Here is a 23,020-nt window from a genome sequence, read left to right as displayed (position 1 = left end):
TTCTCTTTAATCTTTTCAAAAGCTGTTATTTGACGATGACTCAGTACTGTTGTTGGTTTTTTTTGCTAAAGACCTCTTATGGGTGGAAGGTGCCTAATTTCATGCATTTGTGTAGATTAACATCTCATTTTAACCTTATCTCACTTCAGTAATATGTAGTTTCCCATTCTTCCACCCACCAGACAGAAACTAGATGACAAAAATAAAATAAAAGTCAGAGCAGTTAGCTGGTGACTCCAGATTTCCATTTGCACCTCCAGCCCTTCACCTTGGACATCTGGCATCAATATCTCAAGGCAGCAACCACAGGCACTTTCCATCCACTTGCATTGGAATCAGACACATAACAGCCGCACCCCAACCACAGGGCACACCTGGAAGCCACTTGTAATGTTGCATTTGCTCCACACTTCAATGCTGTATTTTAGAGTGCACAGGCATCTTTCATTGTAATGCTGCTGTCAAGACACTTTAATCAGCGACAGGCACCCATCTCTTGGATTATACCATCTCAGGGATGCTCACTTGCACTTTTAGCACTTGCTCACTCGCATTACAGCAGCTTGGATGCTCACTACATCTCTGCATTGTCTTGCCTTGACTTCTTTTCACTTTCCCCTTCAGCTAGAGTTTAAATGCTCACTGTACTTCTTAATCAGCTTGCCTTTTAGTGTAGACACAATGCCTAGCAGCTTGTCATGGTTGCCAGCAGTCATTAGTCAGTGGGGTGGGCATTTTGCAGAATGGCACAATGCGATGATAATCTTCCAGCTGCATTATGTACTAAACACATTGCATGTGCTTCCATCAAATGATCATGTCTCAAAGTCTAAGGGGAGTAGTCATCAATCAAATCAAGGAAGACATCTGTCAGTCAGGGGATCCCAGCACAGTAAGTCAAAGACAGCTCCGTTATCAGCCCAGGGACCTGGGCCCGGTCAGTTGGACACTTGAGGCGGTCAGAGTTACGGGGTCTGTACGTCTTCCTTCCAGGGAATGGACCAGGACCAGCCCTGTGGTCCCAGTGCAACTAGCCCAGATAATTTCAGTACAGGTAATTCTCCTAGAACTTGATAGTCGTGCTATATAAATTTGCCATAGAAAATCACATTATAGGGAAACACGATAAAAAATCACTATACCTGTACAGCAGAAAGTTCGCATTATACAAACAACGCCCACTATTCATCAATCGCGTTACAGCCAATTTGCATTAACGAAACATGCGTTAGAGCAGAACTACCTGTAAGTCAGTCAGAGAGCTAATCAGAGATCCATCAGGGGTTTGGTCTGGATTATCAGGGCCTACTGCTGTGAGAGGGAAACTTGGGTATTCAGCTGGGGCAGCATGCCAGAATCAGAGGGGATAACAATTGTGAAATGGCGGCATGTCAACCTATAACAAGGTGGAAATATTAAAGCATGGAGGGAAAAATGGAATGTGGGAGTGGAGGCCATCAACAGTCAGTAATACTCTGGTACTAATGTGAGGGATAGTACTGTCCTATATCTAGTATGTTGACTCAATATGCCTGAGGCTGAGAAAATGAGGAGATGATCTGTTGGATAGATGATAGATGGGTTGGATGGGAACGGGGGCAAGTTCAAAACCAATGGGTTTGACAGGGAGAGTCATCAAAGGGAATGAGTACATGTAGGGGTTCACCAAGGGTAAAAGATTGAGCCTGAAACTCACTGTGGGAAGTTCAGCTGATGTTTCTTTCCATCATGATGCAAGTAGCAAATGTACAATGGAGCAAAAAAAGACTGTGACCAGACCCAGAATGGGTGGGGTAACTGTTTCACCCTGTGAGGGAGGGGGCTACGTTTCCGATCACTGTGAAGCCCTTCAAAGGGCAATAGGATTACACAGACATCACTCACAGGATGTGGGTGCCACAGGCTAGGCCAGCATTTATTGTCCATCTCTAACTTCCAAGAAGGCAGTTGAGAATCAAGTGTCTGGAATCACATGTAAGGCAGGCCAGATAAGTTTCCTTCCCTAAGGAGCATTAATGGCCCACATGGGTTTTTTCTGACAATTGACAATGATTTCATTGTGATCATTAGACTCGAAATTCCAGATTTTTATTGAATTCAAATTCCACCATCTGCCATGGCAGGATTTGAATCTAGGGCCCCAGAACATTACCTTGATCTCCACATTAATAGTCTAGCGATAATACCACTGTAGGCCATCACCTCCCCTTCCCTACATGCTGTATGTGAACCTTAGGCATTAATCTAATGTACAAATCCAGGTCCCAAGCACTCTTGACCACATCATGCAACATCAGGAATCAATCCCAGTAATGACTATGATACACAAGTAATTTATTGCAACCTGGAATGATTTACGCAAGTTGCCAAATTATCAAGCACCTTCCAACAATCGCATTGCCTACACATGCTACAGGAGCTGATCACTGCACAACTTGAACTATAAAACCCTATGAAGCACTACGAATGGGTAGACTTTGCACCTTCAGTTTTGTGGTTGCAAGCAGACAGAAATTCGTTCACACAGTTGATGATGTAAAGTGAACATACATTTACAAAGGTGAGAACGTATTTGAAATGAATTATAACCCATGCCACCTGTGTGCCCTCAGAAGGTTTGCTTCTTCCTCTCCCCCCCAACAATGTCTCAGTGAAGACCAGTAGTGTGTAGTTAGGATGGTGGGAACCCAACCAACATTGGAGCCTGTTGATCTTGGCGGTTTGGTCAGATGAACCCAACGGTGTTTGTGGTTAGATGTCCCGGGCGTCCCACAGGGCTGAGAGTGGTAGGAAAGGTAGAGGTGAAGGACCTGGCCACCACTGTAGTATCTTGAGAGGAGACTTCTGGAACACCTCTATGTGGTTCCTCGTCTGTCTGGATGCCTGCTCAAAGTCCATTGTTGTCACTGTTGCCTTACCATTGGTGCTGATCAGCAATGGTTGGCATGATGAAGTGCAGGAATGTGCATTTATTCAGCAGACACTGTGTATGCTGGGTCTGAATCTCCATGGCAACTATCAAACTGTGCATAGTAGAAAAACCAAAGGACTGCGGATGCTGGGAATCAGAAACAAAAAGAGAAATTGCTAGAAAAACTCGGCAGATCAGGCAGCATCTGTGGAGAGGAAGCAGTGTTTAAGTAAGGATCACTGGAACCAAAACGTTAGCTCTGCTTTCTGACCTGCTGAGTTTTTCTAGCAATTTCTGATTTTGTATTAAACTATGCACAGTGGGAACCAGATACACACATGCCAGAGGACACAGGTTAAAACAGCATTGGTGGAGTCTTCCAAGCTTTGCTCTGACAGACATGCCCACTGCTCCTGTGTCTCTGTGTGTATTTTTATGAAGTATCAACATTATAGTATGATCTGCAGCCTGGCGCTGAGCAATGCCTGGTCTGTGGCAGTCCTCCTAGTGCCTAAGATTGGGGCATTGATTCTATGACAAGCTGTGAAGACACGGCAGCATACATTATCTCAGAGGTGCTCCTGCCTCGAATCAAGCTGACATACCACTGAGGTGTTAACTTGGGTGTGTACTTGGGCTTCCCTTGCTTACTGTTCAAGGAATTCATTTCTGTATTTTTACTCCCCAGAGTATTACTAGTTCATGGCTTGTCTCCAAAGTCTTTGAGGGTTCTTTTTCCTGCCCTTCAGAGCCTTCCCACACTGTTGCTGTATTTTTGACGTCTTCCAAAGTTCTTTCCTTTGAAGTCTTATGTGTTATCTAGCTTTTCACTCAAACTCTTGCAAGGTCCTGCCCCACCTTCAAAGTCATCCGGTTTCATGTGTCCCATGAACTCTGATGTAACTTTAGAACCTTTTTCCCGAGCTGCCATCATACATTATTGTGGGCTTTAATCTAATACTGCTGCCAGTATATTTAGATACTTATACTTTGTGCCCCTGAGCAGCAGGGTCTACACATACACTCTCCCTGAGGCTGTTGGCTCCTTAGCTTTAGGTAAGGGTCCTCCATTCCTGATGGACCATAACCCTCTTTTATTAACATCTCTACATTGCAGGTTACAAAATACATCTCTCTAGCGTAGTGTTTCAGTCATAAAGTCACGGAGTCATATAGCATGGAAAAAGACCCTTCAGTCCAACCAGACCATGCCAAACATAATCCCAAACAAAATTAGTCCCACCTGCCTGTTCCTGGCCCATATCCCTCCAAACCTTTCCTATTCATGTACTTATCCAAATGTCTTTTAAATGCTGTAACTGTACCCACATCCATCACTTCCTCAGGAAGTCTGAAAAAAAATTGTCCCTTATGTCTTTTTTAAATCTGTCTCCTCTCACCTTGAAAATGTGCTTCCTGTCTTGAAATCCCCCATCCTGGGGGAAAACAAAACTACCATTAACTCTATCTATACCATTCATTATTTTATAAACTTCTAACAGGTCACCTCTCAACATCCTACACTCCAGTGAAAAAATCCCAGCCTATCTAGCCTTTCTTTATAACTCAAACCTTCCATACCCAGCCTTTACTCACTCTCTTGGTAATGCCAGAGACACATCATTTGTTACATTGTCATCATTTTAAATATTCCATTGCAATACAGGAATCAGTCCAGTGGTGGGCGGAAAAGTGTTGGGCTAGCCACTAACCTATTTTATGTGCCCACTTGCTAAAATACCATTGTGGGTATGTAAACTCCAGGTCTCAGATAGCTTTTCAGAGAAATTGAAAATGAACAATGTTCTCTTATGGGGCTATGCTTTGGGATCATTTCTGTGTATTGTTTACATCAATTATTTAGATATAGGACCAGAGGGAGGTTGTCAAGAAGTGTAGATTAACTTAAGATAGGAAACAGAAGAAGAATCAGAAATCAGAACTTGATGCTTACATTTTATGAGTGTAAAATAGGCACAGCCTATTTGCTCACCAATATCTTGCACCCAAGTCTGCTTGAAAGAAATCAAACCATAATATAGAATTGGGCCATTGTTCAAGCATACCAAGTGACCATTTTAACAATCATTCTGCCGCTGCATATGGTAATGGAGTTTTTAGAATCTCCCAGGGAAATTGGACAGCCTCTGGTTTGTTCCACTTCTGAGTTTCCAGCATGGATGCGCTCTTACAATCCTTTACCAACAAAACAGACTCTTTAAAAAGAATATCTGCTGTGGAGCAGGGAAGAGCAAGAATGCTACTCCTAATTCAACAATAATCCTGAAGGCCACTGCCAGTTCCCAATTGACAATTTTGCCACCTCACCCATTCTCACCTCATTCCCTTCCCCCTCAGTTGGCGAGGGAAACAACCCAACTTCATAACTGGGTGAGTTGTTTGCAGAGACACAAGTGGACCTGACAGTCTTTCCAATGTTAATGAGGCATGTGGCCCAATTTCATTCTGGTCTCAAGTCCCAAAGTTGTGGTATTTGGCTCGTTCCATACATGAAGTAGATCTAAGGAAATTTTCACTGCGCGATACATGAAAAATCAGATATTGACGAGGATTGTGAATGGCCAGTGCATTAACCAACACCTATACCTAGTGACTGCTCTGTCATTGCTTGTCCCTCAATTTGAGGATGATGTTTACTCAGGGTTGCACTTTTCTGACAAGGATCTTCATGTGACTGAACAGGTTGATTCTTGACACACAGGTCTTTGAGAACCTTTGGCATGATGTCCCACGGAGTAGTAGGATCCAACGTGCAGTATTTGTATCCTTGTCTTTCCTTCTCTGTCTCATAATTAGGACATTGTGATCCAGCTTGATGCACAAGTTATCACCATTTTGACAGGTTAGCAGCAGTCTCCGCCAAGTTATTATTGTCAATGCTGAATATTAACCAACTGAGAACTGAGAAGAATGGACCTGGTGGGGAGACACTTCAAGTAGTGATTTTAATCCAGTAAATAGAGTTTAGTGCAAAACCTATGCATCAAAGGTGATCTTGCAATTTTGCCTAAATGTTTGCCGAACTGGCTTCAAGATAGCCTGTTGCCAGTACCATTCAATACACAATAGCCACCAGCATATGTGTTCAACACTTTAACAAAAGACAGCAGCTTGTTATGGTCCACGGTGTTGCATCATGACCCATTCTCAAAACTATTTCATTCCACTCGATCTCAGGTGAAACTGTGATATTTTAGAGTATAGGTAAACCACAATTTATTTTCCCTGACAAATTATACTGTAGGTGTGTACAGCAATTTTTTCTCAAACTTTCCTCACAGTGACAGCACTTGGTGTTTAACTTTGTTAAAAAAAACTGTATTTTGTTTGTATCCTGACAAATAGATAACATTTACACAAATACAAAGGAACTAACAAATCCTTAATACCCTTCTCTAAATCCTCACCAAATAGAATTTTAGCTCCCTGTTTAGATGTAAAATGTGATGCCTGACTTACCCATTTTGTATCATAATTCATTTCTCAGTGCCCAATTAGATTGAGTGAGTTAATTCACAATGCTTACAAAATGACCACGTATGAGGACTGACTATACGTCAATAACTAAACTTCTAAAGTTGCGTATGTGTTCACTTAATAGACAGGCCTAAATAAAACATGCTATCAGGTAGTATAGTAAACATTAATAGATTGAATTACTTCGTGAAACAAATGACAAATGTTACATGCAATTCAATGTATCAAAATGGTTGGCACATATGAAACATAAGCATTAATTATAATAGCCAACAGAACCTGAAATCATAGTTGTATGGGATAAATAACATTAACAGTAATATAGATAGATGACAAGTTAACACAGTCTATAAAATAGCTTAAGACTAGATGTAATTGGCAACATTCAGAACGTAGGCAACCCCATTTTTATAAGCAGTGTGGTTGGATCACTCTTTTTCCATCCTCAACCTCAACAGGTCTAGAAGCAATTGAGCAAATGAGTCCTTTCATGACAGTGTCATCTATATCACTTGGATCTTTGGTTCTGACTGAATCCATTCTAGGCCCATGCTATATAAGCTAGCTTTACTCTTACATTTCTCTGATCGCAGACTAATAAAATTGAAGTTGCATTGCCTTCTCCTTGCTGGGACAACTAAATAGGAAGCTTGATATTCTATTTCCTGTCCAAGTATATTGGACAAGAAAAGTAACCAAACTATCTGCTAGGCAAAAGTTCTTGCCTAAGAACCTAAATGAACTAACGGAGAAACAGCTTATTGTACAAAAAGGGAGAAGGCATAATCTCAGAAAAGCTTACTGCAGACTACTACTTGTCTAACATTGAGCCGTCTCGATGGTGTTAAATCTTTCACTTTAATATCCTAATTATAAAGGGAACTGTGCCTACATTCATTGAACCAATCGGGATAACATTGGTGCTAAAACACTTTGTCCCATTCTTCTGCAATTTAATTATGTGGAGTCCCATGGCTGCCAGTGAGATGCTGAAACATCTCTTGTCCCCAGCAAGGCAAGCATTATGTCTACAATTCTCTAAAACCCTAATGATATAGCAATTTTCAAAAATTTATTTTGTCCAAAATGGAAAGATGTGACATTGTTATGTTCCTACAGGTGTTATCTAATGGTTTGAGTTAAGTATAATGGCTACTGGGACTGTTATGGAGACCTGTAGTGTAAAAACAATCATTTTTCAAGTTGTTACTTAGGATCTTTTATGGGTTTTAAGTGCTGCATGAGCTTTAGTTCATAAAATCTTGTGTTCAAGTAAGCTAGGAAATTCAACGGAGAAAAGCCTGAATGATAGTTCACTTCACTTATGTTAACTAAAAGCCCATTTTCTTCCAACATGCAGTTCAATAGCCGAACTCCATTTGGTATTCAGCTTTCAAACTAAAACTCCATTTGAAGTAATTTATCCAATGAGCCTTGAAGAAATTCTTCAGGCAATTTATGGGGACTGTTTTTGCTGTTCTTTTAAACATATACTTCTTCTCAATATTTCACCATTGGGAGGAAGCTGTGAATTGGTGGCTACTAGTTTGTAGGAAGGGAGATAGTCAAGTGTGTAATTGTGCTGCGTTATTGCCTAAATGTGTGATAAACAGTGTTGATTGTGGTGGCTGCACTGGCCTACATTCTACTTTATATATTTGAGGATGGAATCAGCGCATTAAAGATTTGGCATTTCACTGTGAGACGTTTGCTTCATTTATGTCAGCTTCTGCCATTCCACTAAAGCTGGATGTTTCCTCACCGTGGCCAGAGATTTATGTGGAAGCAGATTACTGGGCAGCAATGAAACCTACATGACTGCTATCTCAATCTGATTCCTTGACATGATTAAAGCAATCTCAGGGGCAGATGGAGTGTAATCAACCATGAAATAGGGCAGAAATCAGTTCCACTTGATTTCTGCCCAGTTTGCACCCTCTCTGATTTCCTCTCTGCGTTTTTGACAGCAGTGGAAGCTGATCTCTGAAACAGCCAGAAGCTTCATCAATACATATTGATGCAAGCAAAATTGCATCTCCAGATGTCAACACAATCATTCATCCTTCATGCCTTCATTACATTAGTTCCCTTCCTCACCTTCAATCTACTTGTGACATCTGACATCAGACATTTCTTTTAAAAGGGTCCCAGCTACTGTTGCTAGGTACAATTTATTTCTTTTTGGTTACAGCAGGAGATTTTTGATAATTAGCAGAGACATTATGTGTTGGCATTAATGGGGTATATGCTGTACCAAACCAAATATACCTTGGAAGCAACATCCAACATAAAGCAAGCTGACAATGGGTGGGTTGGTATGAGTTGGCATTAAAGTGGCAAAGGGGCTATAGGAGTCATGAAGGAAGCAAGGATGTTTGGGTTGCCATTACATTGTTGGACATGTTGCGTGGAAGGGTGCCAATGGGATGTGAGGAGTGATGTGAAGAGAGCCAAACATTTAATGAAACCACTGGGATGAAGTTGAACAGAACCAAGAGAAGCCTCATAAACAGGAGATCACTCAGTTACCCCTGTGGCTGCCTCCAATCAGTCTCTGTGGATGGTGGGCACGATTCTAGCCACCACCTGTCATTCTGAGCCAGAATAAAAATCACAGCATTTTTGGGACTTTCTCCTGAAACTGGTGCTGTGAGCTAAGAAATTTCCAAATCTGTGCTACTCACATTCGAAGCAAAGATAGTATCTGAGATACTATTGGTAACTGTAAACTCATCTAGTGCCTTTTAGAGCAGAAAATTCAACATCTGATTCCTAGCCATTTTAATTTCTCTAGACTAGACTGGCAACAAAGGTACTACAAAGGTTAGACCAACAGATTTATACTCTCCTGATTTATATCTCACATCTCCTCATGTAATAGTCATGTTTGCAATTTTCTAATGGAAAGGGGCAATTCCTGAACGTAGAAAGCCTTGGAAGATTATAGCTAAAGCACCTGTAATTTCCTGATCTACTTCCATTAAAACCCGAGGATGGAAACAATCAAGTCCTAAAGATTTGTCACTGTTTTATGACATTATTTTTTTCCTGTTACATTTTCGGTTTAACTTTAGTACCATTCAGTCCTTGACTCATTACTATTTTCTCTGAATTATCAAATATATTCTTCATTTCCCTAATTGTGAAGAGTGATGTAAAGCAATTATTGACCAAGTTTGTTGTTCCCTTATTTCCATCTGCATTCAGTTTTAAAAGGCCCACATTACCTTTGGCTAATTGTTCACTCCTAAAATAATTGCAAAATTTTTTCACGTCGGTCTTGATGTACCTCACAAGCACCTCTTTCTCCTGCAATATTCAGAACTATGAGAGTACCATTACTTCCAAATTCTTCCCCCAGTCACACACCATTCTGATATGGACACATCTTTTTATGTCACTGAGTAAAAGTCCTGAAACAGCCTACCTATCCTGATTATGGGATTACTACCATCATGAAGTCCACAGTCATCAAATGGCCATCAACAACTAAAAATCAGTGATATGGTCAAGGGGATCTTCTCACACCCCCCACATCCCAAGAATAAGTAAACAAAAATCAGCGTTCATCAATTTATTCTCAGCAGGTATTTTCTAAAATACATCAATTGTGATTGTTTAATAATCCATCTCTTGTGTAAGAATGCATCTTTATCGGTTTCTGAGTTATCACCACATATTTGATGATTCTACCATGATTTTCAAGTGTGCTTAAACCTAATACCCTGTCACATTGATAGCATATGGGAACATTAGCAAGGATTAATGAAATTTATATCACCAATGTGTGGATCATATATGTTGATACATGGCAAACAAGTCATCAACAAATGAGGTAAGTAAGAGTGTAACAATTAGTTTACTATTAAGACTATAATTATCTCAAGTAATTATTCCCTCCCTTAAGACAAAACCACAAATACACTGTTCTGAAGTAATGGCATCTAAAAAGAAGAAAGAACTGACACACTCCAGTAGACATCACAGCTTGTAGGTCCTGATTCTCTGTTGTTGTTATATCACTGATGTTTATTTGCCTAGAGGGCACTGAACACATCTGCTACTTCAAAATACTTCCATTCTAATCTTCTAATTCAGTCAAAGAATCAAGGTAGTATACCTCAATTTTGATGCCTGCAGTTCATCCCATATTTCTGCTTATTTTTAAATAGATAACTTCAACCTATAAACATAATATCTATTTTTCCTACTTTCATTTTTAAGGAATAATTTTTCTGAGCAATTCGATGCTTTTCAAATGTCTTGGCTTCATCTTTTCTCCATTTTTAGTTCAGTGCCCTTTATAATCTGTCTTTTTGAGTCATTAGGTTACAAAGAAAAATGCTTGCTCGAGCAGTCAAGAAACTACCTTATTTATATTATAATGCCACCAGCGATTGTTGTGTGGCTGCAATTCCATCTCAGTGTGCTTTGGTCTACTATGCAAAATTATTACAGAGAGGGAAACAATTATAGCCTATGAGTGAAAAAAATACTAGAAGGCTTAACCCCTGTAAGTGCCTCATATTATTTTGGAACAATTAAACTTCCAAGATTGTACTTAGACACAACCATTAAAAATACCACATTAGCAAATTTTACATTTTTGTAAAAAATGTACTTTTGACATTTACATTAGTAACAACAATTGATCCTGTAAGCTTACGTCTTTAACATTGGTTTGATTTGATAACATTCCTCCCATTAAAAAGAGGAAAAATGTAGCAAATGAACAGAAAATTAGATTCAATAGTAGGAATAATTGTATCCTTAATTAAGATGTATAATTTTGATATGCAGTTTTCAGAAATACCAAACATTCCATAAGACCATAAGATATAGGAGCAGAATTAGCCCACTTAGCCCATTGAGTCTGCTCTGCCATTTAATCATGGCTAATATTTGTCTCAAATCTATTCTCCTGCTTTCTTCCTGTAACCTTTGATCCCTATAGCAATCAAGAAGCTATCTGTCTCTGTCCTAAAGGCAATCAATGATTTGGCCTCCACAACCCTCTACAGCAATGAGATCCACAGATTCACTACCCTCTGGCTGAAGAAATTCCTCCACACCTCAGTTCTAAAGGATCGTCCCTTCACTCTGAGGCTGTACCCTCGGGTTCTAATCTTTCCTACTATTGAAAACAAGTTTTGAATGTCCGGTCCATCCAGGCTTCTCAATATTTTGTACATTTCAGTGAGATTCCTCCTCATCCTTCTAAACACCATTGAGTACAAACCCAGTATCCCCAACTGTTCCTTATATGACAAGCCCTTCATCCCTGCAATCATGTTTGTACACCTCCTCTGGACCCCCTCCAAGGCCACCACATCCTTCCTTAGATTTGGGTCCTTACGGGGCCCAAAATTGCTCATAGCACTCCAAATGTAGTCTGACCAGAGCCTTATACACCATCCCTCACATCTTTGTGGTTACCTTTATTCAATTGTAATACTATTACATCTGATTCCAGTGTCTCCCACTCTTGAGAGTGAATTCTATGATATTATCGTTATATTATGGGTTCATTCACCTTATGCTCCATAGTCAAGTCTGCCTCATTATACATCACTAAATCTAGAATTGCATGCTCACTCAAAAATCCAAGAGATTCATTTTTGGCAATTATTCTACAATCATAACCATTCATCCCCTCTGGTGCTGACCCCAAAAGGCAGACAAACACAAGACCATGAAAATATCTCGAAAATGCTGTAAAATCTGGCACTCATTGGAGACTGTAATAAAAAATAAAAATAACAGAAGCATCAGAACACATCACAACAAATCCCATCACTGAAGCCTTCTCCTCCGTGTGACACTGTTGACAATGGAGCTGTGCTTCTTTCTCCCCCATCTTGAAATGAAGGTCTACTCCCTCAAACCTGTCCTACCCTTGAACATGGCAATATATCAAGTAGGGTTGCCGCTTTGATTGGATGCATTCCTGATTGTCTTGTGATGTTCAGCCCGCAGAGTAGCATTTCCATTTTTAATCAATTGTGTTCCTGGTGGTCTTGGGAATTTCTGTTTGCAAACACTATGCTGCTGTCATTGGGTCACTCAAATCATGATCTGTCTTGCCGCAGTATCTAGGAAAGCAAACAGGACATTCCTTCCACCACCCTTAACAATTTGTAAGTGGTAGTTAAACAACAAATCTTTAAAACATGTACAACTAAGAAGTAAAAGTATTTGAACAGGTTGTCCAAATAACAGCAGTAGCCTAGAAATTAATTTTCAATTCTAGGAGACCGACGTTAATTCTGGAGGGATGGCAATACTAACATAAGGGTTTCTTTGTCTCTTCATGATTGTAGCAATGATTATTACTTGATTAAATAAGTTGACAACAAATAATTGCATCTTTTCACATACATCTCTCAAAAATGTTAAAATGTGAGGCATAACGCAAATGAATACTTTGCTTTATGACAATGAAAACCAAAATAGACAGGACAACCTTCATTTTCCTAATACATTTCTTCACTTGGATAAATACACATGCCCTTTATTATAATTGCTGGTTAAATAAAACATTCCGACAACCACCATCGGCTCCATATTCTAACATCAGGTGCCAATGCTGTTAGCTTGCTATCATGGAGTGACTGAAAAGCTCTGAGTAGATTCACTGCCAACAATCCTTCTTGTTAGTATTAGTCTGTGGGCAAAATCTTGTGGTGGTGTGAGTGATATGGTGAGATGTTTGGCTAAATTGGGCAACAAGTGTGGCAAGGCCCCTCTCGACGTCAACCTTACCTAGGTCTAACATTTATGCTTCTCACACATGACAAGATTCTTGCTGAGTAATAATGGGATGCCAATTGGTGGTCATTACAGAGCATTAAATGATTTGCTAACACCATAACTCATCTCATTAATATTCAGATTTCCATATTACCAACTCACCAAACAATCTAAAATAAAGCAAAGAACTGCAGATGCTGGAGATCTAAAACAAAAACAGAAATTATTGGAGAAACTGAGCAAGTCTGGCAACATTTGTAGGAAGAAAGCAGAATCAACGTTTCAAGTCCAGTGACTTTTCATCAGAACTGTGGTAGGAAACGATGGTATTTATGCTGAAACCAGAGTGGAGGTGGGGAGAGCTGAGCAAATAGGAGGAGACAGAATGCAGAGAGAGAGAGAGAGAGAGAGAGAGTTCAGGTCGGGACCCTTCATCAGGACATGGAACAGTCCCTCTTCCGCAGTTACACTGGCACTGTCCCTCAACTCTTCTTCCACTATATTGATGACTGTATTGGTGCTGTCTCATGCTCCCATGAGGAGTTCAAACAGTTCACCCATTTCACCAACACCTTTCACCCACGACCACTTCCGTCGAGAAGGACAAGAGCAGCAGATATATGGGTACACCCCACCTCCAAGTTCCCCTCCAAGTCACTCACTATCATGATTTGGAAACATATCACTGTTCCTTCACTGTCGCTGGGTCAAAATCCTGGAATTGCCTCCCTAATAGCATTGTGGGTCAATCCACAGCAGGAGGAATGCAACGGTTCAAGAAGGCAGCTCACCACCTTCTCAAGGGCAACTAGGGATGGACAAGAAATGCTGACCTGCATCTGTGAGAAGAAAGCAGAGTCAATGTTCTAAGTCTGGTGATGCTTCATTAGAACTATTCATCGCACGGAGAAACTGGATTAACGCTGAAGCCAAAGTCGGGGAAGGAGGAGGAGGGGAGAGAGGAGAAGTGAGTGAATATGAGGAGATGGAGCCCAGACAGCGAGAGATATGAAACCAGGAGGTAAACAAGAATTTCCTCCCTTGTCAGCATTCCGCAGGGACCATTCCCTCCAGGACACTCTGGTCTACTCATCCATTCTCAACACCTCCTCACACTCCCACGGTACATGGGAGTGATGCCCACATCCCACAGAATGAATAGAAAAAAAGTTCACATGGACCATTTCCAACACCTCCCTACCCTTCCTGGACCTCTCCGTCTCCATCTCTGGCAACCAACTCAACACCGACATCTATTTCAACCCACCAACTCCCGTAGCTACTTTGACTACACCTCCTCTCATCCACCCTCTTGCAAGAATGCAATCTCTTATTCCCAATTCCTCTGCCTCTGCTGCAACTGCTCCCGGGATGAAGTATGTCTGGGGCCATAGATGATGAGGAGAGAGGAGGGAAACAAGCAAATATTACGTGTTCTGCGATTGCCTGCCAAGGTGCCGTGGGAGTGTTAGGAGGTGTTGAGAATGGATGAGTAAACCAGAGTGTCCCGGAGGGAATGGTCCCTGCGGAATGCTGACAAGGAAGGGAATTTTGTTAACCTCCCCATTTCATATCTCTCGCTGTCTGGGCTCCATCTCCTCATATTCACTCACTTCTCCTCTCTCCCCTCCTCCTCCTTCCCCGACTTTGGCTTCAGCGTTAATCCAGTTTCTCTGTGCGATGAATAGTTCTAATGAAGCATCACCAGACTTAGAACATTGACTCTGCTTTCTTCTCACAGATGCTGCCAGACCTGCTGATTTTTTTTCCAGTAATTTGTGCCTTTGTTTCACCAAACAAGATAAAGGTCAGGAAAACCGCAACAAGAAAACCAGAAGGCAATTGAAGGATTCAGCTCGCCACTTGCTCCTAACTAGCTCCCCTTTTTCTATCTTTCTCTCCTGCCACTACATTCATGTGCACTCCCTGGTTCCGGAGCGGGGTGGAGGGTGCCTGGTCTGTTGCAGTGGTTGTTGGCCCTAAAGGTTAAGTGGGGCATCCCCAGGGGGTGTTCTAGGCCTAACATGCCCACAGTCTTCTGGCCAGAAGCAACTTGATCCTCCTCACTGCAAAGTTGCCGTGTTGGAGGTGGCAGGCACAGTGGGAGTGGAGGGCCTGGCCACCTCTGGCGTGTTCTGAATGGAAACTGACATGGCACCTGCGTGTGGTTCCTGCCCCAGATGAGTGCCTGGAGTGAGAACAGGGCACCTGGAATGAAGTCAAATATCGCCATCCCTCTGTCACCCTGCCCTCAGTCGTGTGGACAAATGGGGGCGCAGACCCTGAGTGTGCTGGTCCTTGTTCCCAGTGACACTCACCAACCCGTCAATAAAGGTAGACAGACAAGTGCAGATTTCGCTGCCATGCTGCAGATTCAGGGCAGTGAGGGAATTACACCCCAGATGCCTACCTGCTACTCCCTGTGTATGTGGATGATGTTTCTGAATGCCGAAACCACAGGATCCTCTCCTGCCTGGGACTGAGCATGTGCCTGGTCTCCAGCCGTCCTCCAAGAGCCAGAAAACAAGGACATTTCTTCCTCAGCCAGCTGCAGACCAGTCACACTGAGGTAACTCATCAGAATATGCACCCTCAGTTTCTATCACAACAGCTCCCACCAAGACGTCAGTATCTGAGCTGGCAGGGAGTACAGCCAGAGGATTTCCCAACGCTTCCTCAGAAGCCTTGGTACTCTTATGCTCAGAGGCAAGTGCATAGGTCTTCAGGTAGATCCAGAAGACATTGTAACAGGCTTGCAGAACCTTCAAGAGCAAAGAGAGAGAATGTATCACAGCCAATGGTTAAGGAGTTGTGTGCAATGATTGAGAGTGACAGCAGGGTTTACATAAGAATTTCAGCTGGATGAAGGTGGTACTTATTCACTGGGCAGGGCATAGAATATTTCCGCATCTTGAACTTCTTCCGCAATATTCAAAATTCTCTCCTAGTAGGGAGTGAGGAGCCTGATATTAGGCACATTCCCATCCCTCTGGGATCTCTCTTCATTATTACGGTCTGTCTTTCACTGCAATGAGAAAAACAGGGGGAAATGAGTTTTTGTTTATTCATTCATGCGATGAGGGCATCGCTGACTGGGCAGCATTTATTGCCCATTCCAAATTGCCCAGAGGGCAGTTCAGAGTCAACCACATTGCTGTGGGTCTGGAGTCACATGTAGGCCAGACCAGGTAAGGATGGCAGTTTCCCTCCCTAAAGGACATTAGTGAACCAGATGGGTTTTTCCTGACAATTGACAATGGATTCATGGTCATCATTAGATTGTTAATTCCAGATATTTTTTATTGAATTCAAATTCCACCATCTGCCATGAACCTGGGTCCCCAGAATGGTATCTGGTTGTCTGGATTAATAGTCCAGCGATAATACCACTAGGCCATTGCCTCCCCATTGAGATAGGAATAGGGGGCACAGTTGTTCATTGTGATGTATAGGGGGGAGAGATAGTGATCATTCCAAGGGAATGGCTGGCTGTTCCTCCACAGCCTGGAAATGGCATTGAGCCAAGTGATAACCCCAGACGAGGCTGACAGAGACTGGTGGAGCAACCATCTCTGCCAGTGCTGTGGAAGGGATCAGCCTTCGCACCACGCCACCCACCAGGAAGTGCTTTGACAAGGTTTTTGGTCACCTGTCCTAATATGTTCTTAGGTAGTTCAATTTTATTAAACAGCTTTTTTGTAACGAGTCATGGACATTTCACTTATTTAAATTGCTATATGATTGCAAGCATTTTTTGATTTATTTTCATTTGATTTGATTTAATATTGTAACAGCTACCGAGATACAGTGAAAATTATTGCTTTGCGTGCTTCATTCCTGGGCAACCTGGTGTTACCCATTATGTTCCATTGACAGATGAGGAAAGCCAGAGACCAAGCGCTGATGTCTTGAGAAATGCTACATAGGATTAGCTGTTTGTGTGAGTTGTTCAACTAAATAATTTCAAAAAGTAGCACAAGCCCATTCATGAAATATATGATCAACCTTGCTAACAGTTACCTGATGAAGCTGCTGGTCTTCATCAAGCTGCCACAATCTTCAACCAGTAGTGTTTTCTTGAAGGCTGTGCTTTAATTTCTATCAGAAAATACCTGTTTTACACAGATTTTCCCTCAATCACAACTCCAATCATTAATAAACAAGCTGATCCGGGAAATTTTCATTATCATAACTCTCCAGATCATTGGTGGCGGCAAATGCTTTTCCATTGGTATCAAATCAATGCAGCTCAGTGCATGAATAGTATAGGTAACAGTATTAATGGTGTTGATTATGGATTTTTTTTATAAAGCCATGCATGACTTTGCAAATCCCTAGTTAAGTTGCTGAATAAATATTTTTGCACTTCGTATTTCTTAAATTTGAGCACCACACAGATCTTAAGCCAATTCTAATTTTTATCATTGCATTTTCATCTAACTAAGTTCATAAAATCCATGGAGTATTAAATTCTACATAAGTCAATGAATGTATAGTTTTCTCATTATTTTGGATTGTTATATCTCCTTCTCCGTTTTAATACATAAAGCTCTTACAAACTTTGAAAATATCAAAAAACAAACATTGCCCTCTAGTGGCATTTTTCCCCAATATATCTCTTCATTTCCCACAAAACATATGAAAGTTCAACAAAAACAGAAATTGTTGGAGAAACTCAGCAGGTCTGACAGCGTCTATGGAGAGCAAGCAGAATTAACATTTCAGGCCCAGCGACTCTTCTTCAGTACTGGACCCATCTGTCTTCTCAAATGTTGTCAGAACTGCTGAGTTTCTCCAGCACTTTTCTGTTGTTTTCATTACAGATTTCCAGCATCTGTAGTATTTTGCTTTTATTTTATGAAAGGCATTTTGTTCAATTAATAAGAATACATTCTACATTATCTCCATATTAAGACTTCTCATGCATTTTAATAACATAAAGAGACCCTGGAGTGCAGGTTCATAGTTCCTTGAAAGTGGAGTCGCAGGTAGATAGGATAGTGAAGAAGGCGTTTGGTATGCTTTCCTTTATTGGCCAGTGCATTGAGTATAGGAGTTGGGAAGTCATGTTGCAGCTATACAGGATATTGGCTCGCCACTTTTATAGTATTGTGTGCAATTCTGGTCTCCCTCCCATAGGAATGATGTTGTGAAACTGGAAAGGATTCACAAAGGATTTACAAGGATGTTGCCAGGGTTGGAGAGTTTGAGCTTTAGGCAGAGGCTGAATAGGCTGGGGCTATTTTTTCCCAGAGCATCAGAAGCTGAGGGGTGAGCTTATAGAGGCTTATAAAATAATGAGCAGCATGGAAAGGATAAATAGGCAATGTCTTTTCCCCAGGGTGAGTGAGTTCAAAACTAGAGGGCATTGGTTTAAGGTGAGAGGGGAAAGCTATAAAAGGGACCTAGAGGGCAACTTTTTCACGCAGAGGGTGGTGCATGTATGGAATGAACTATCAGATGAAGTGGTGGAGGCAAGTACAATTACAATAATTAAAAGGCATCTGGAAGGGTATATAAATAGGAAGGGGTTAGAGGGATATGGGCCGAATGCTGGCAAATGGGACTTGATTTATATAGGATATCTGGTCAGCATGGACGAGTTGGACCTAACGGTCTCTTTCCATGCTATATATCTCTATGACTCTAATATAGATGGAAAATAAATCTAAAGCTATGACAGCAGGGCCAGATAAAGGTACTGTAATTCCTGAAGTAAAATTACAGTAAAAAGTTATACCTGCTAGCTTATAGATGTAGCATCCCATGTTTATAAAGAAAAGGATGAGTCTGGTATTCACCTAGCTCTCATCTCTGGAAATTAAGTATGTCTGTATCTCTTAGACTAATCGATTATGGTGAAAGTGTGGTTTTGTAAAGTTTAGAACCTGACATTTTCAGAAATGAAACCACTCTTAATTTCAGTTAGTGGTTTCAATCAATCTCCCAAATCCATATTTTCCAAAACTTTCAGTATTCAAATGTTAAGTAGATGTTCTAAATATATTTCCAATTAAATATAAAGTCAATTAAGAAAACAAGTTTGAACTTTCTATTACTTTCAATTTGTTTTAAATACCAGTGAGAAACATAAAAGCTGCTAGTTCTTTTCATTCTCTATCTAATTTTGATAACAGTAATTCCAGTAATTTGCACAAATGGAATGAAATTAACTATTGGAAGCTGTGTAATTACAGAGTAAACAACTTCCTTATAACTCATTACTGTATTTTTAATCTATTTATTGATTTTTTCTCTCCGTAAGGTTTTCATTCTATGATATTTCTATTGAAGCCAAAAGCTCCATGTAAGTAAATTTCCAGAATATTTAGAAAACGTTAGACCACAAGATTGGTTAATGGCTATTTTGGGACTAGTTGTCACAATGCTCGAATGACATTCTGGGGTGGAATTTTAAAGGGACTAATGGGAGCCGAGTGCTCCTTCAGTACAGTGCAAGCTGCATTCCCTGCAATCTGGAAAAGGGTTGGGACAAAGCCCAGTATAATTATATGTAATAGAGTCATAAAGTAATAAAACATGGAAACAGAGCCTTTGGTCCAACATGTCTATGCTGACCAGGTTATCTCAGTGTTACTTATATCGATGGTCTCAACTGAATGCAATGAAAACCTAACTGATTGATGTGGGTCTGGGATGGGAAGGTTTTGGGACTGCAGCAGGGACTCCATTTTTGATGCAATGTGTTGTTCACTCAACCAGCGAGACACCTTCACCAAGCTGGTGCACATCATACAACCAAGGTCATGATGGAGCAGACAATAGGGCTCCTAAAGATGTAATTCTGCTGCTTGGCTTGATCTGGTGTAGCCTTCCTGTATAGCATGGGCAAAGTGTGTTATGTCACCCTGACATGCTGTGGTCTGCACAATCGTAGCAGGCAATGATGTGATGTGCTTGATCCTAAGGAACTGTGAGAATTGGAGCAGTTTCAAAAAAGGTGAAAACAGTTAGATAGATGTTAATGCAATCACCAAAACAAAGTTTTGACTAGCATCAACACAATTTTCTTCAATTCCAGGAAGATATCCTGCCTATCTCAGCTCTTTAAAATCTTTATTTAACTGACTTTCACCATTTCTTCTTTTTGAATTGTAGAAATAATTTTACAATTCTTTTACAAATCTGCTGCCATGAACCTTTAACAATTCTGATGTCTGAAGCTTTCTCAGTTCTAACAACTTGAAGATTTCTATCTATACTCTGCTGGCATTCCACCATGTTTCATAAGGCTGCACTCCACCAACATATCACTGTCTTAATTCCAGCTTTCTAACTGAGCTGCACAGAACCCCATAGCCCATGGACTAACATTAGATGGAATTGCATGGACACAGCTAACAGCAGCACTTTAGCAACATAGAGTCACCCTCTGTAACTCTTTCACTGACTCTTGGATATTTTAACTGCTTTGATATTTTAACTTGATATATCACTGACCCCTTAACTGAACCAGGTGACTTATCAAAATATTCAAGAAAATTCTGACCTTCAGGCAGAAATTAATATTTCAAACATTGGAATATTTTGTACTTTAATTTTTTTTAGGTTTATGTATTTATGAGAAACAGTTGCACTAGACTGCCAAAGTCAACATTAAAGCACTGGTCAACAATAGATACACCAATGATAAGATGTATGATGTACCTTATACATAGTTGGTCAAAGTGAAACTTAAAAATTTCAGCCATCAAACCGTGTGATTCAAAATAGTCAAGTGTGCAAGTTAAGTGACAGCTATCATCCATTCTTGTTAGTAGAAAAGCCGTTCCTCTAGCATGTTTTCTAGTTTAACAGCATCAGCTGAAAGCTTGCAGATCTCATGAGACAATTTTTCCACAGCCATCTGGTCTTCATTGTGAAACAAAAGATCTGTTAATTCATTTCAACTTTCTGTAGGTCAAGTGCATAAGCTTTGTTAACGCTCAAGGCAGATGTTAGCTTATCACTGTCTTTGCTAAGTTCTTCCAGCAGTTTTGGAGATATTATGAGATAATCACAGCCAGTCAATGCTTTGATTTCACAGAAATTTGCCCCTATGACAATAGTCTTGTGACCAAACTTCTTATAATAGTTGTAGATCTTTGCTACAGTCTGCACACCTGAGTCTGCTGATGGTTCAAAGCTTTTCTTATCAGTGTCTGCCACATGCCAGTGCAGAATGCGACTCACAAATGGAGAAATCAATGTTACCCCAACCTCAGCACAGGCAACTGCCTGAGCAAACGAGAAAGGCAGCGTCATGTTGCAGTGAGTGTCACACTGTTCTTCAAGGAACTTTCCAGCCTGGATACATTCCCGTGTAGAAGTAAGTTTGATGAAAATATGATCCATGCCAATTCCTGCATCCTTATACATCTGAATTAGGCATGGGGCCTTTTGGACCATGGCATCTTTGTCAAATGACAACCTTGCATCAACTTCAGTAGAAACTCTGCCAGGGATTTTCTTCAAAATTTCAAAGTGACAAACAGCTTGCCCAGGACATTGGACAGTTGTTCAGCCTTTGATCCACTACAACTCTTTGAGCAGTCAATAGCATCATTCAGTAGCTTTTCATAGGCTGGCATCTGAGCAGCAGCAAGTATGATTGAGGGGTTAGTTGTGACATCCTGAGGTTTGTATGCATCAATGGACCTGAAATTCTCGGTGTCCATGACCAACACCGTGAACTCCTTCAGCTGTTTGAGCACAGGCACCAGCCTGTACTTTAAATGTTATAGTGTTGAAAAGCCACTAGCTTCACAAAACATGAGGATATGGAAAATTAATGATGTTATCACGTTTAAAAGAAGTATAAGGGGGGACAATGCCAGGAGTGTAGTTCCAAAATGTTATTAGGGATTAGAAAGAGGTTTAATGATTTCATAAGTGTCAAGATAAGTGAGTTAAATCTTCACATGACACATCTTTCACAGTGGGTGAACTTCACCAATTGTTTAATTCACTAAACTTTTGTCTCTCAGAAAAATCTCTATCGGTACTCAAAACTTAAATTCATGTGCCTTAGCTCACACTCATATGATTAGCATTGTCACAAGCTTCACACCCAAAATTCACAGCTCACACACATAGGTACCTATTCAAATGTGGCATCCACATCATCAAAACAGCCACATCACCTCAACACATTAAAAAAATTGCACCTCCCATTTTCGTGGAGGAGAAGGTCACGCAAGAAACCATGAGGAAATGGAGAACAAGTATGTTTTTGTTTTAATTCCCATGAAGGAAGCAACATTAATTATCATGCAAAGGGGCTTCATCCAGGTTCTCCTCTGTTTCACAAACTGCAGATGGTGTACACACACAATTCTTACTTTCGCTTCTCTTCTCTGCACAAACTGTGCCTGGAAGATCATCAACTCGATGAAAGGCTCTCTTTGGTCTGCCTGAAACCTATTGGTCTTCCAGTACAAGGAGTTGACCTTGACCAAGTGTTGCAGACTGGCACATTCCAGGACTATGTGCTGAGGGAAGCACTAAAGCTTGCGGCAACTGCCGCCAAGGTACAGAGGGGAAAGACCACTGTCTGAGGTCTTCCTGCTGAAGTGAATTGGAGTCCATTCAGTTATCGGACCCCTCTAATTCCTCAATGTATGTAAATGTTGTCTTGTATATGTAAGAGATGCCTATGGTTTGTTGGGATAGAGTCAAATTCAATTGTTTGCTTGTTTTCTTGATATGCTAATGTACAGAACCAAACACTGCATTCGTAACAATGTATATCTGCAAAGAGATAGTAGGAACTGCTGATACTGAAGTCTGAGATAACAAGGTGTAGAGCTGGATGAACACAACAGGCCAGGCAGCATCAGAGGAGCAGGAAAACTGATGTTT

At 40.9% G+C, this 23,020-nt stretch overlaps 1 pseudogene; it reads right to left on the bottom strand.

The window, feature by feature from the left end:
- Nucleotides 1-20,933: 20,933 nt before the first annotated feature.
- Nucleotides 20,934-22,542, bottom strand: LOC109936564 (annotated as a pseudogene).
- Between the last annotated feature and the right edge of the window lie 478 nt (nucleotides 22,543-23,020).

The sequence above is a fragment of the Rhincodon typus genome, chromosome 16 (assembly GCF_021869965.1).
Source record: "Rhincodon typus isolate 14 chromosome 16, sRhiTyp1.1, whole genome shotgun sequence".
Lineage (NCBI taxonomy): Eukaryota > Metazoa > Chordata > Chondrichthyes > Orectolobiformes > Rhincodontidae > Rhincodon > Rhincodon typus.
This window is presented reverse-complemented; position numbering and strand designations above follow the sequence as displayed.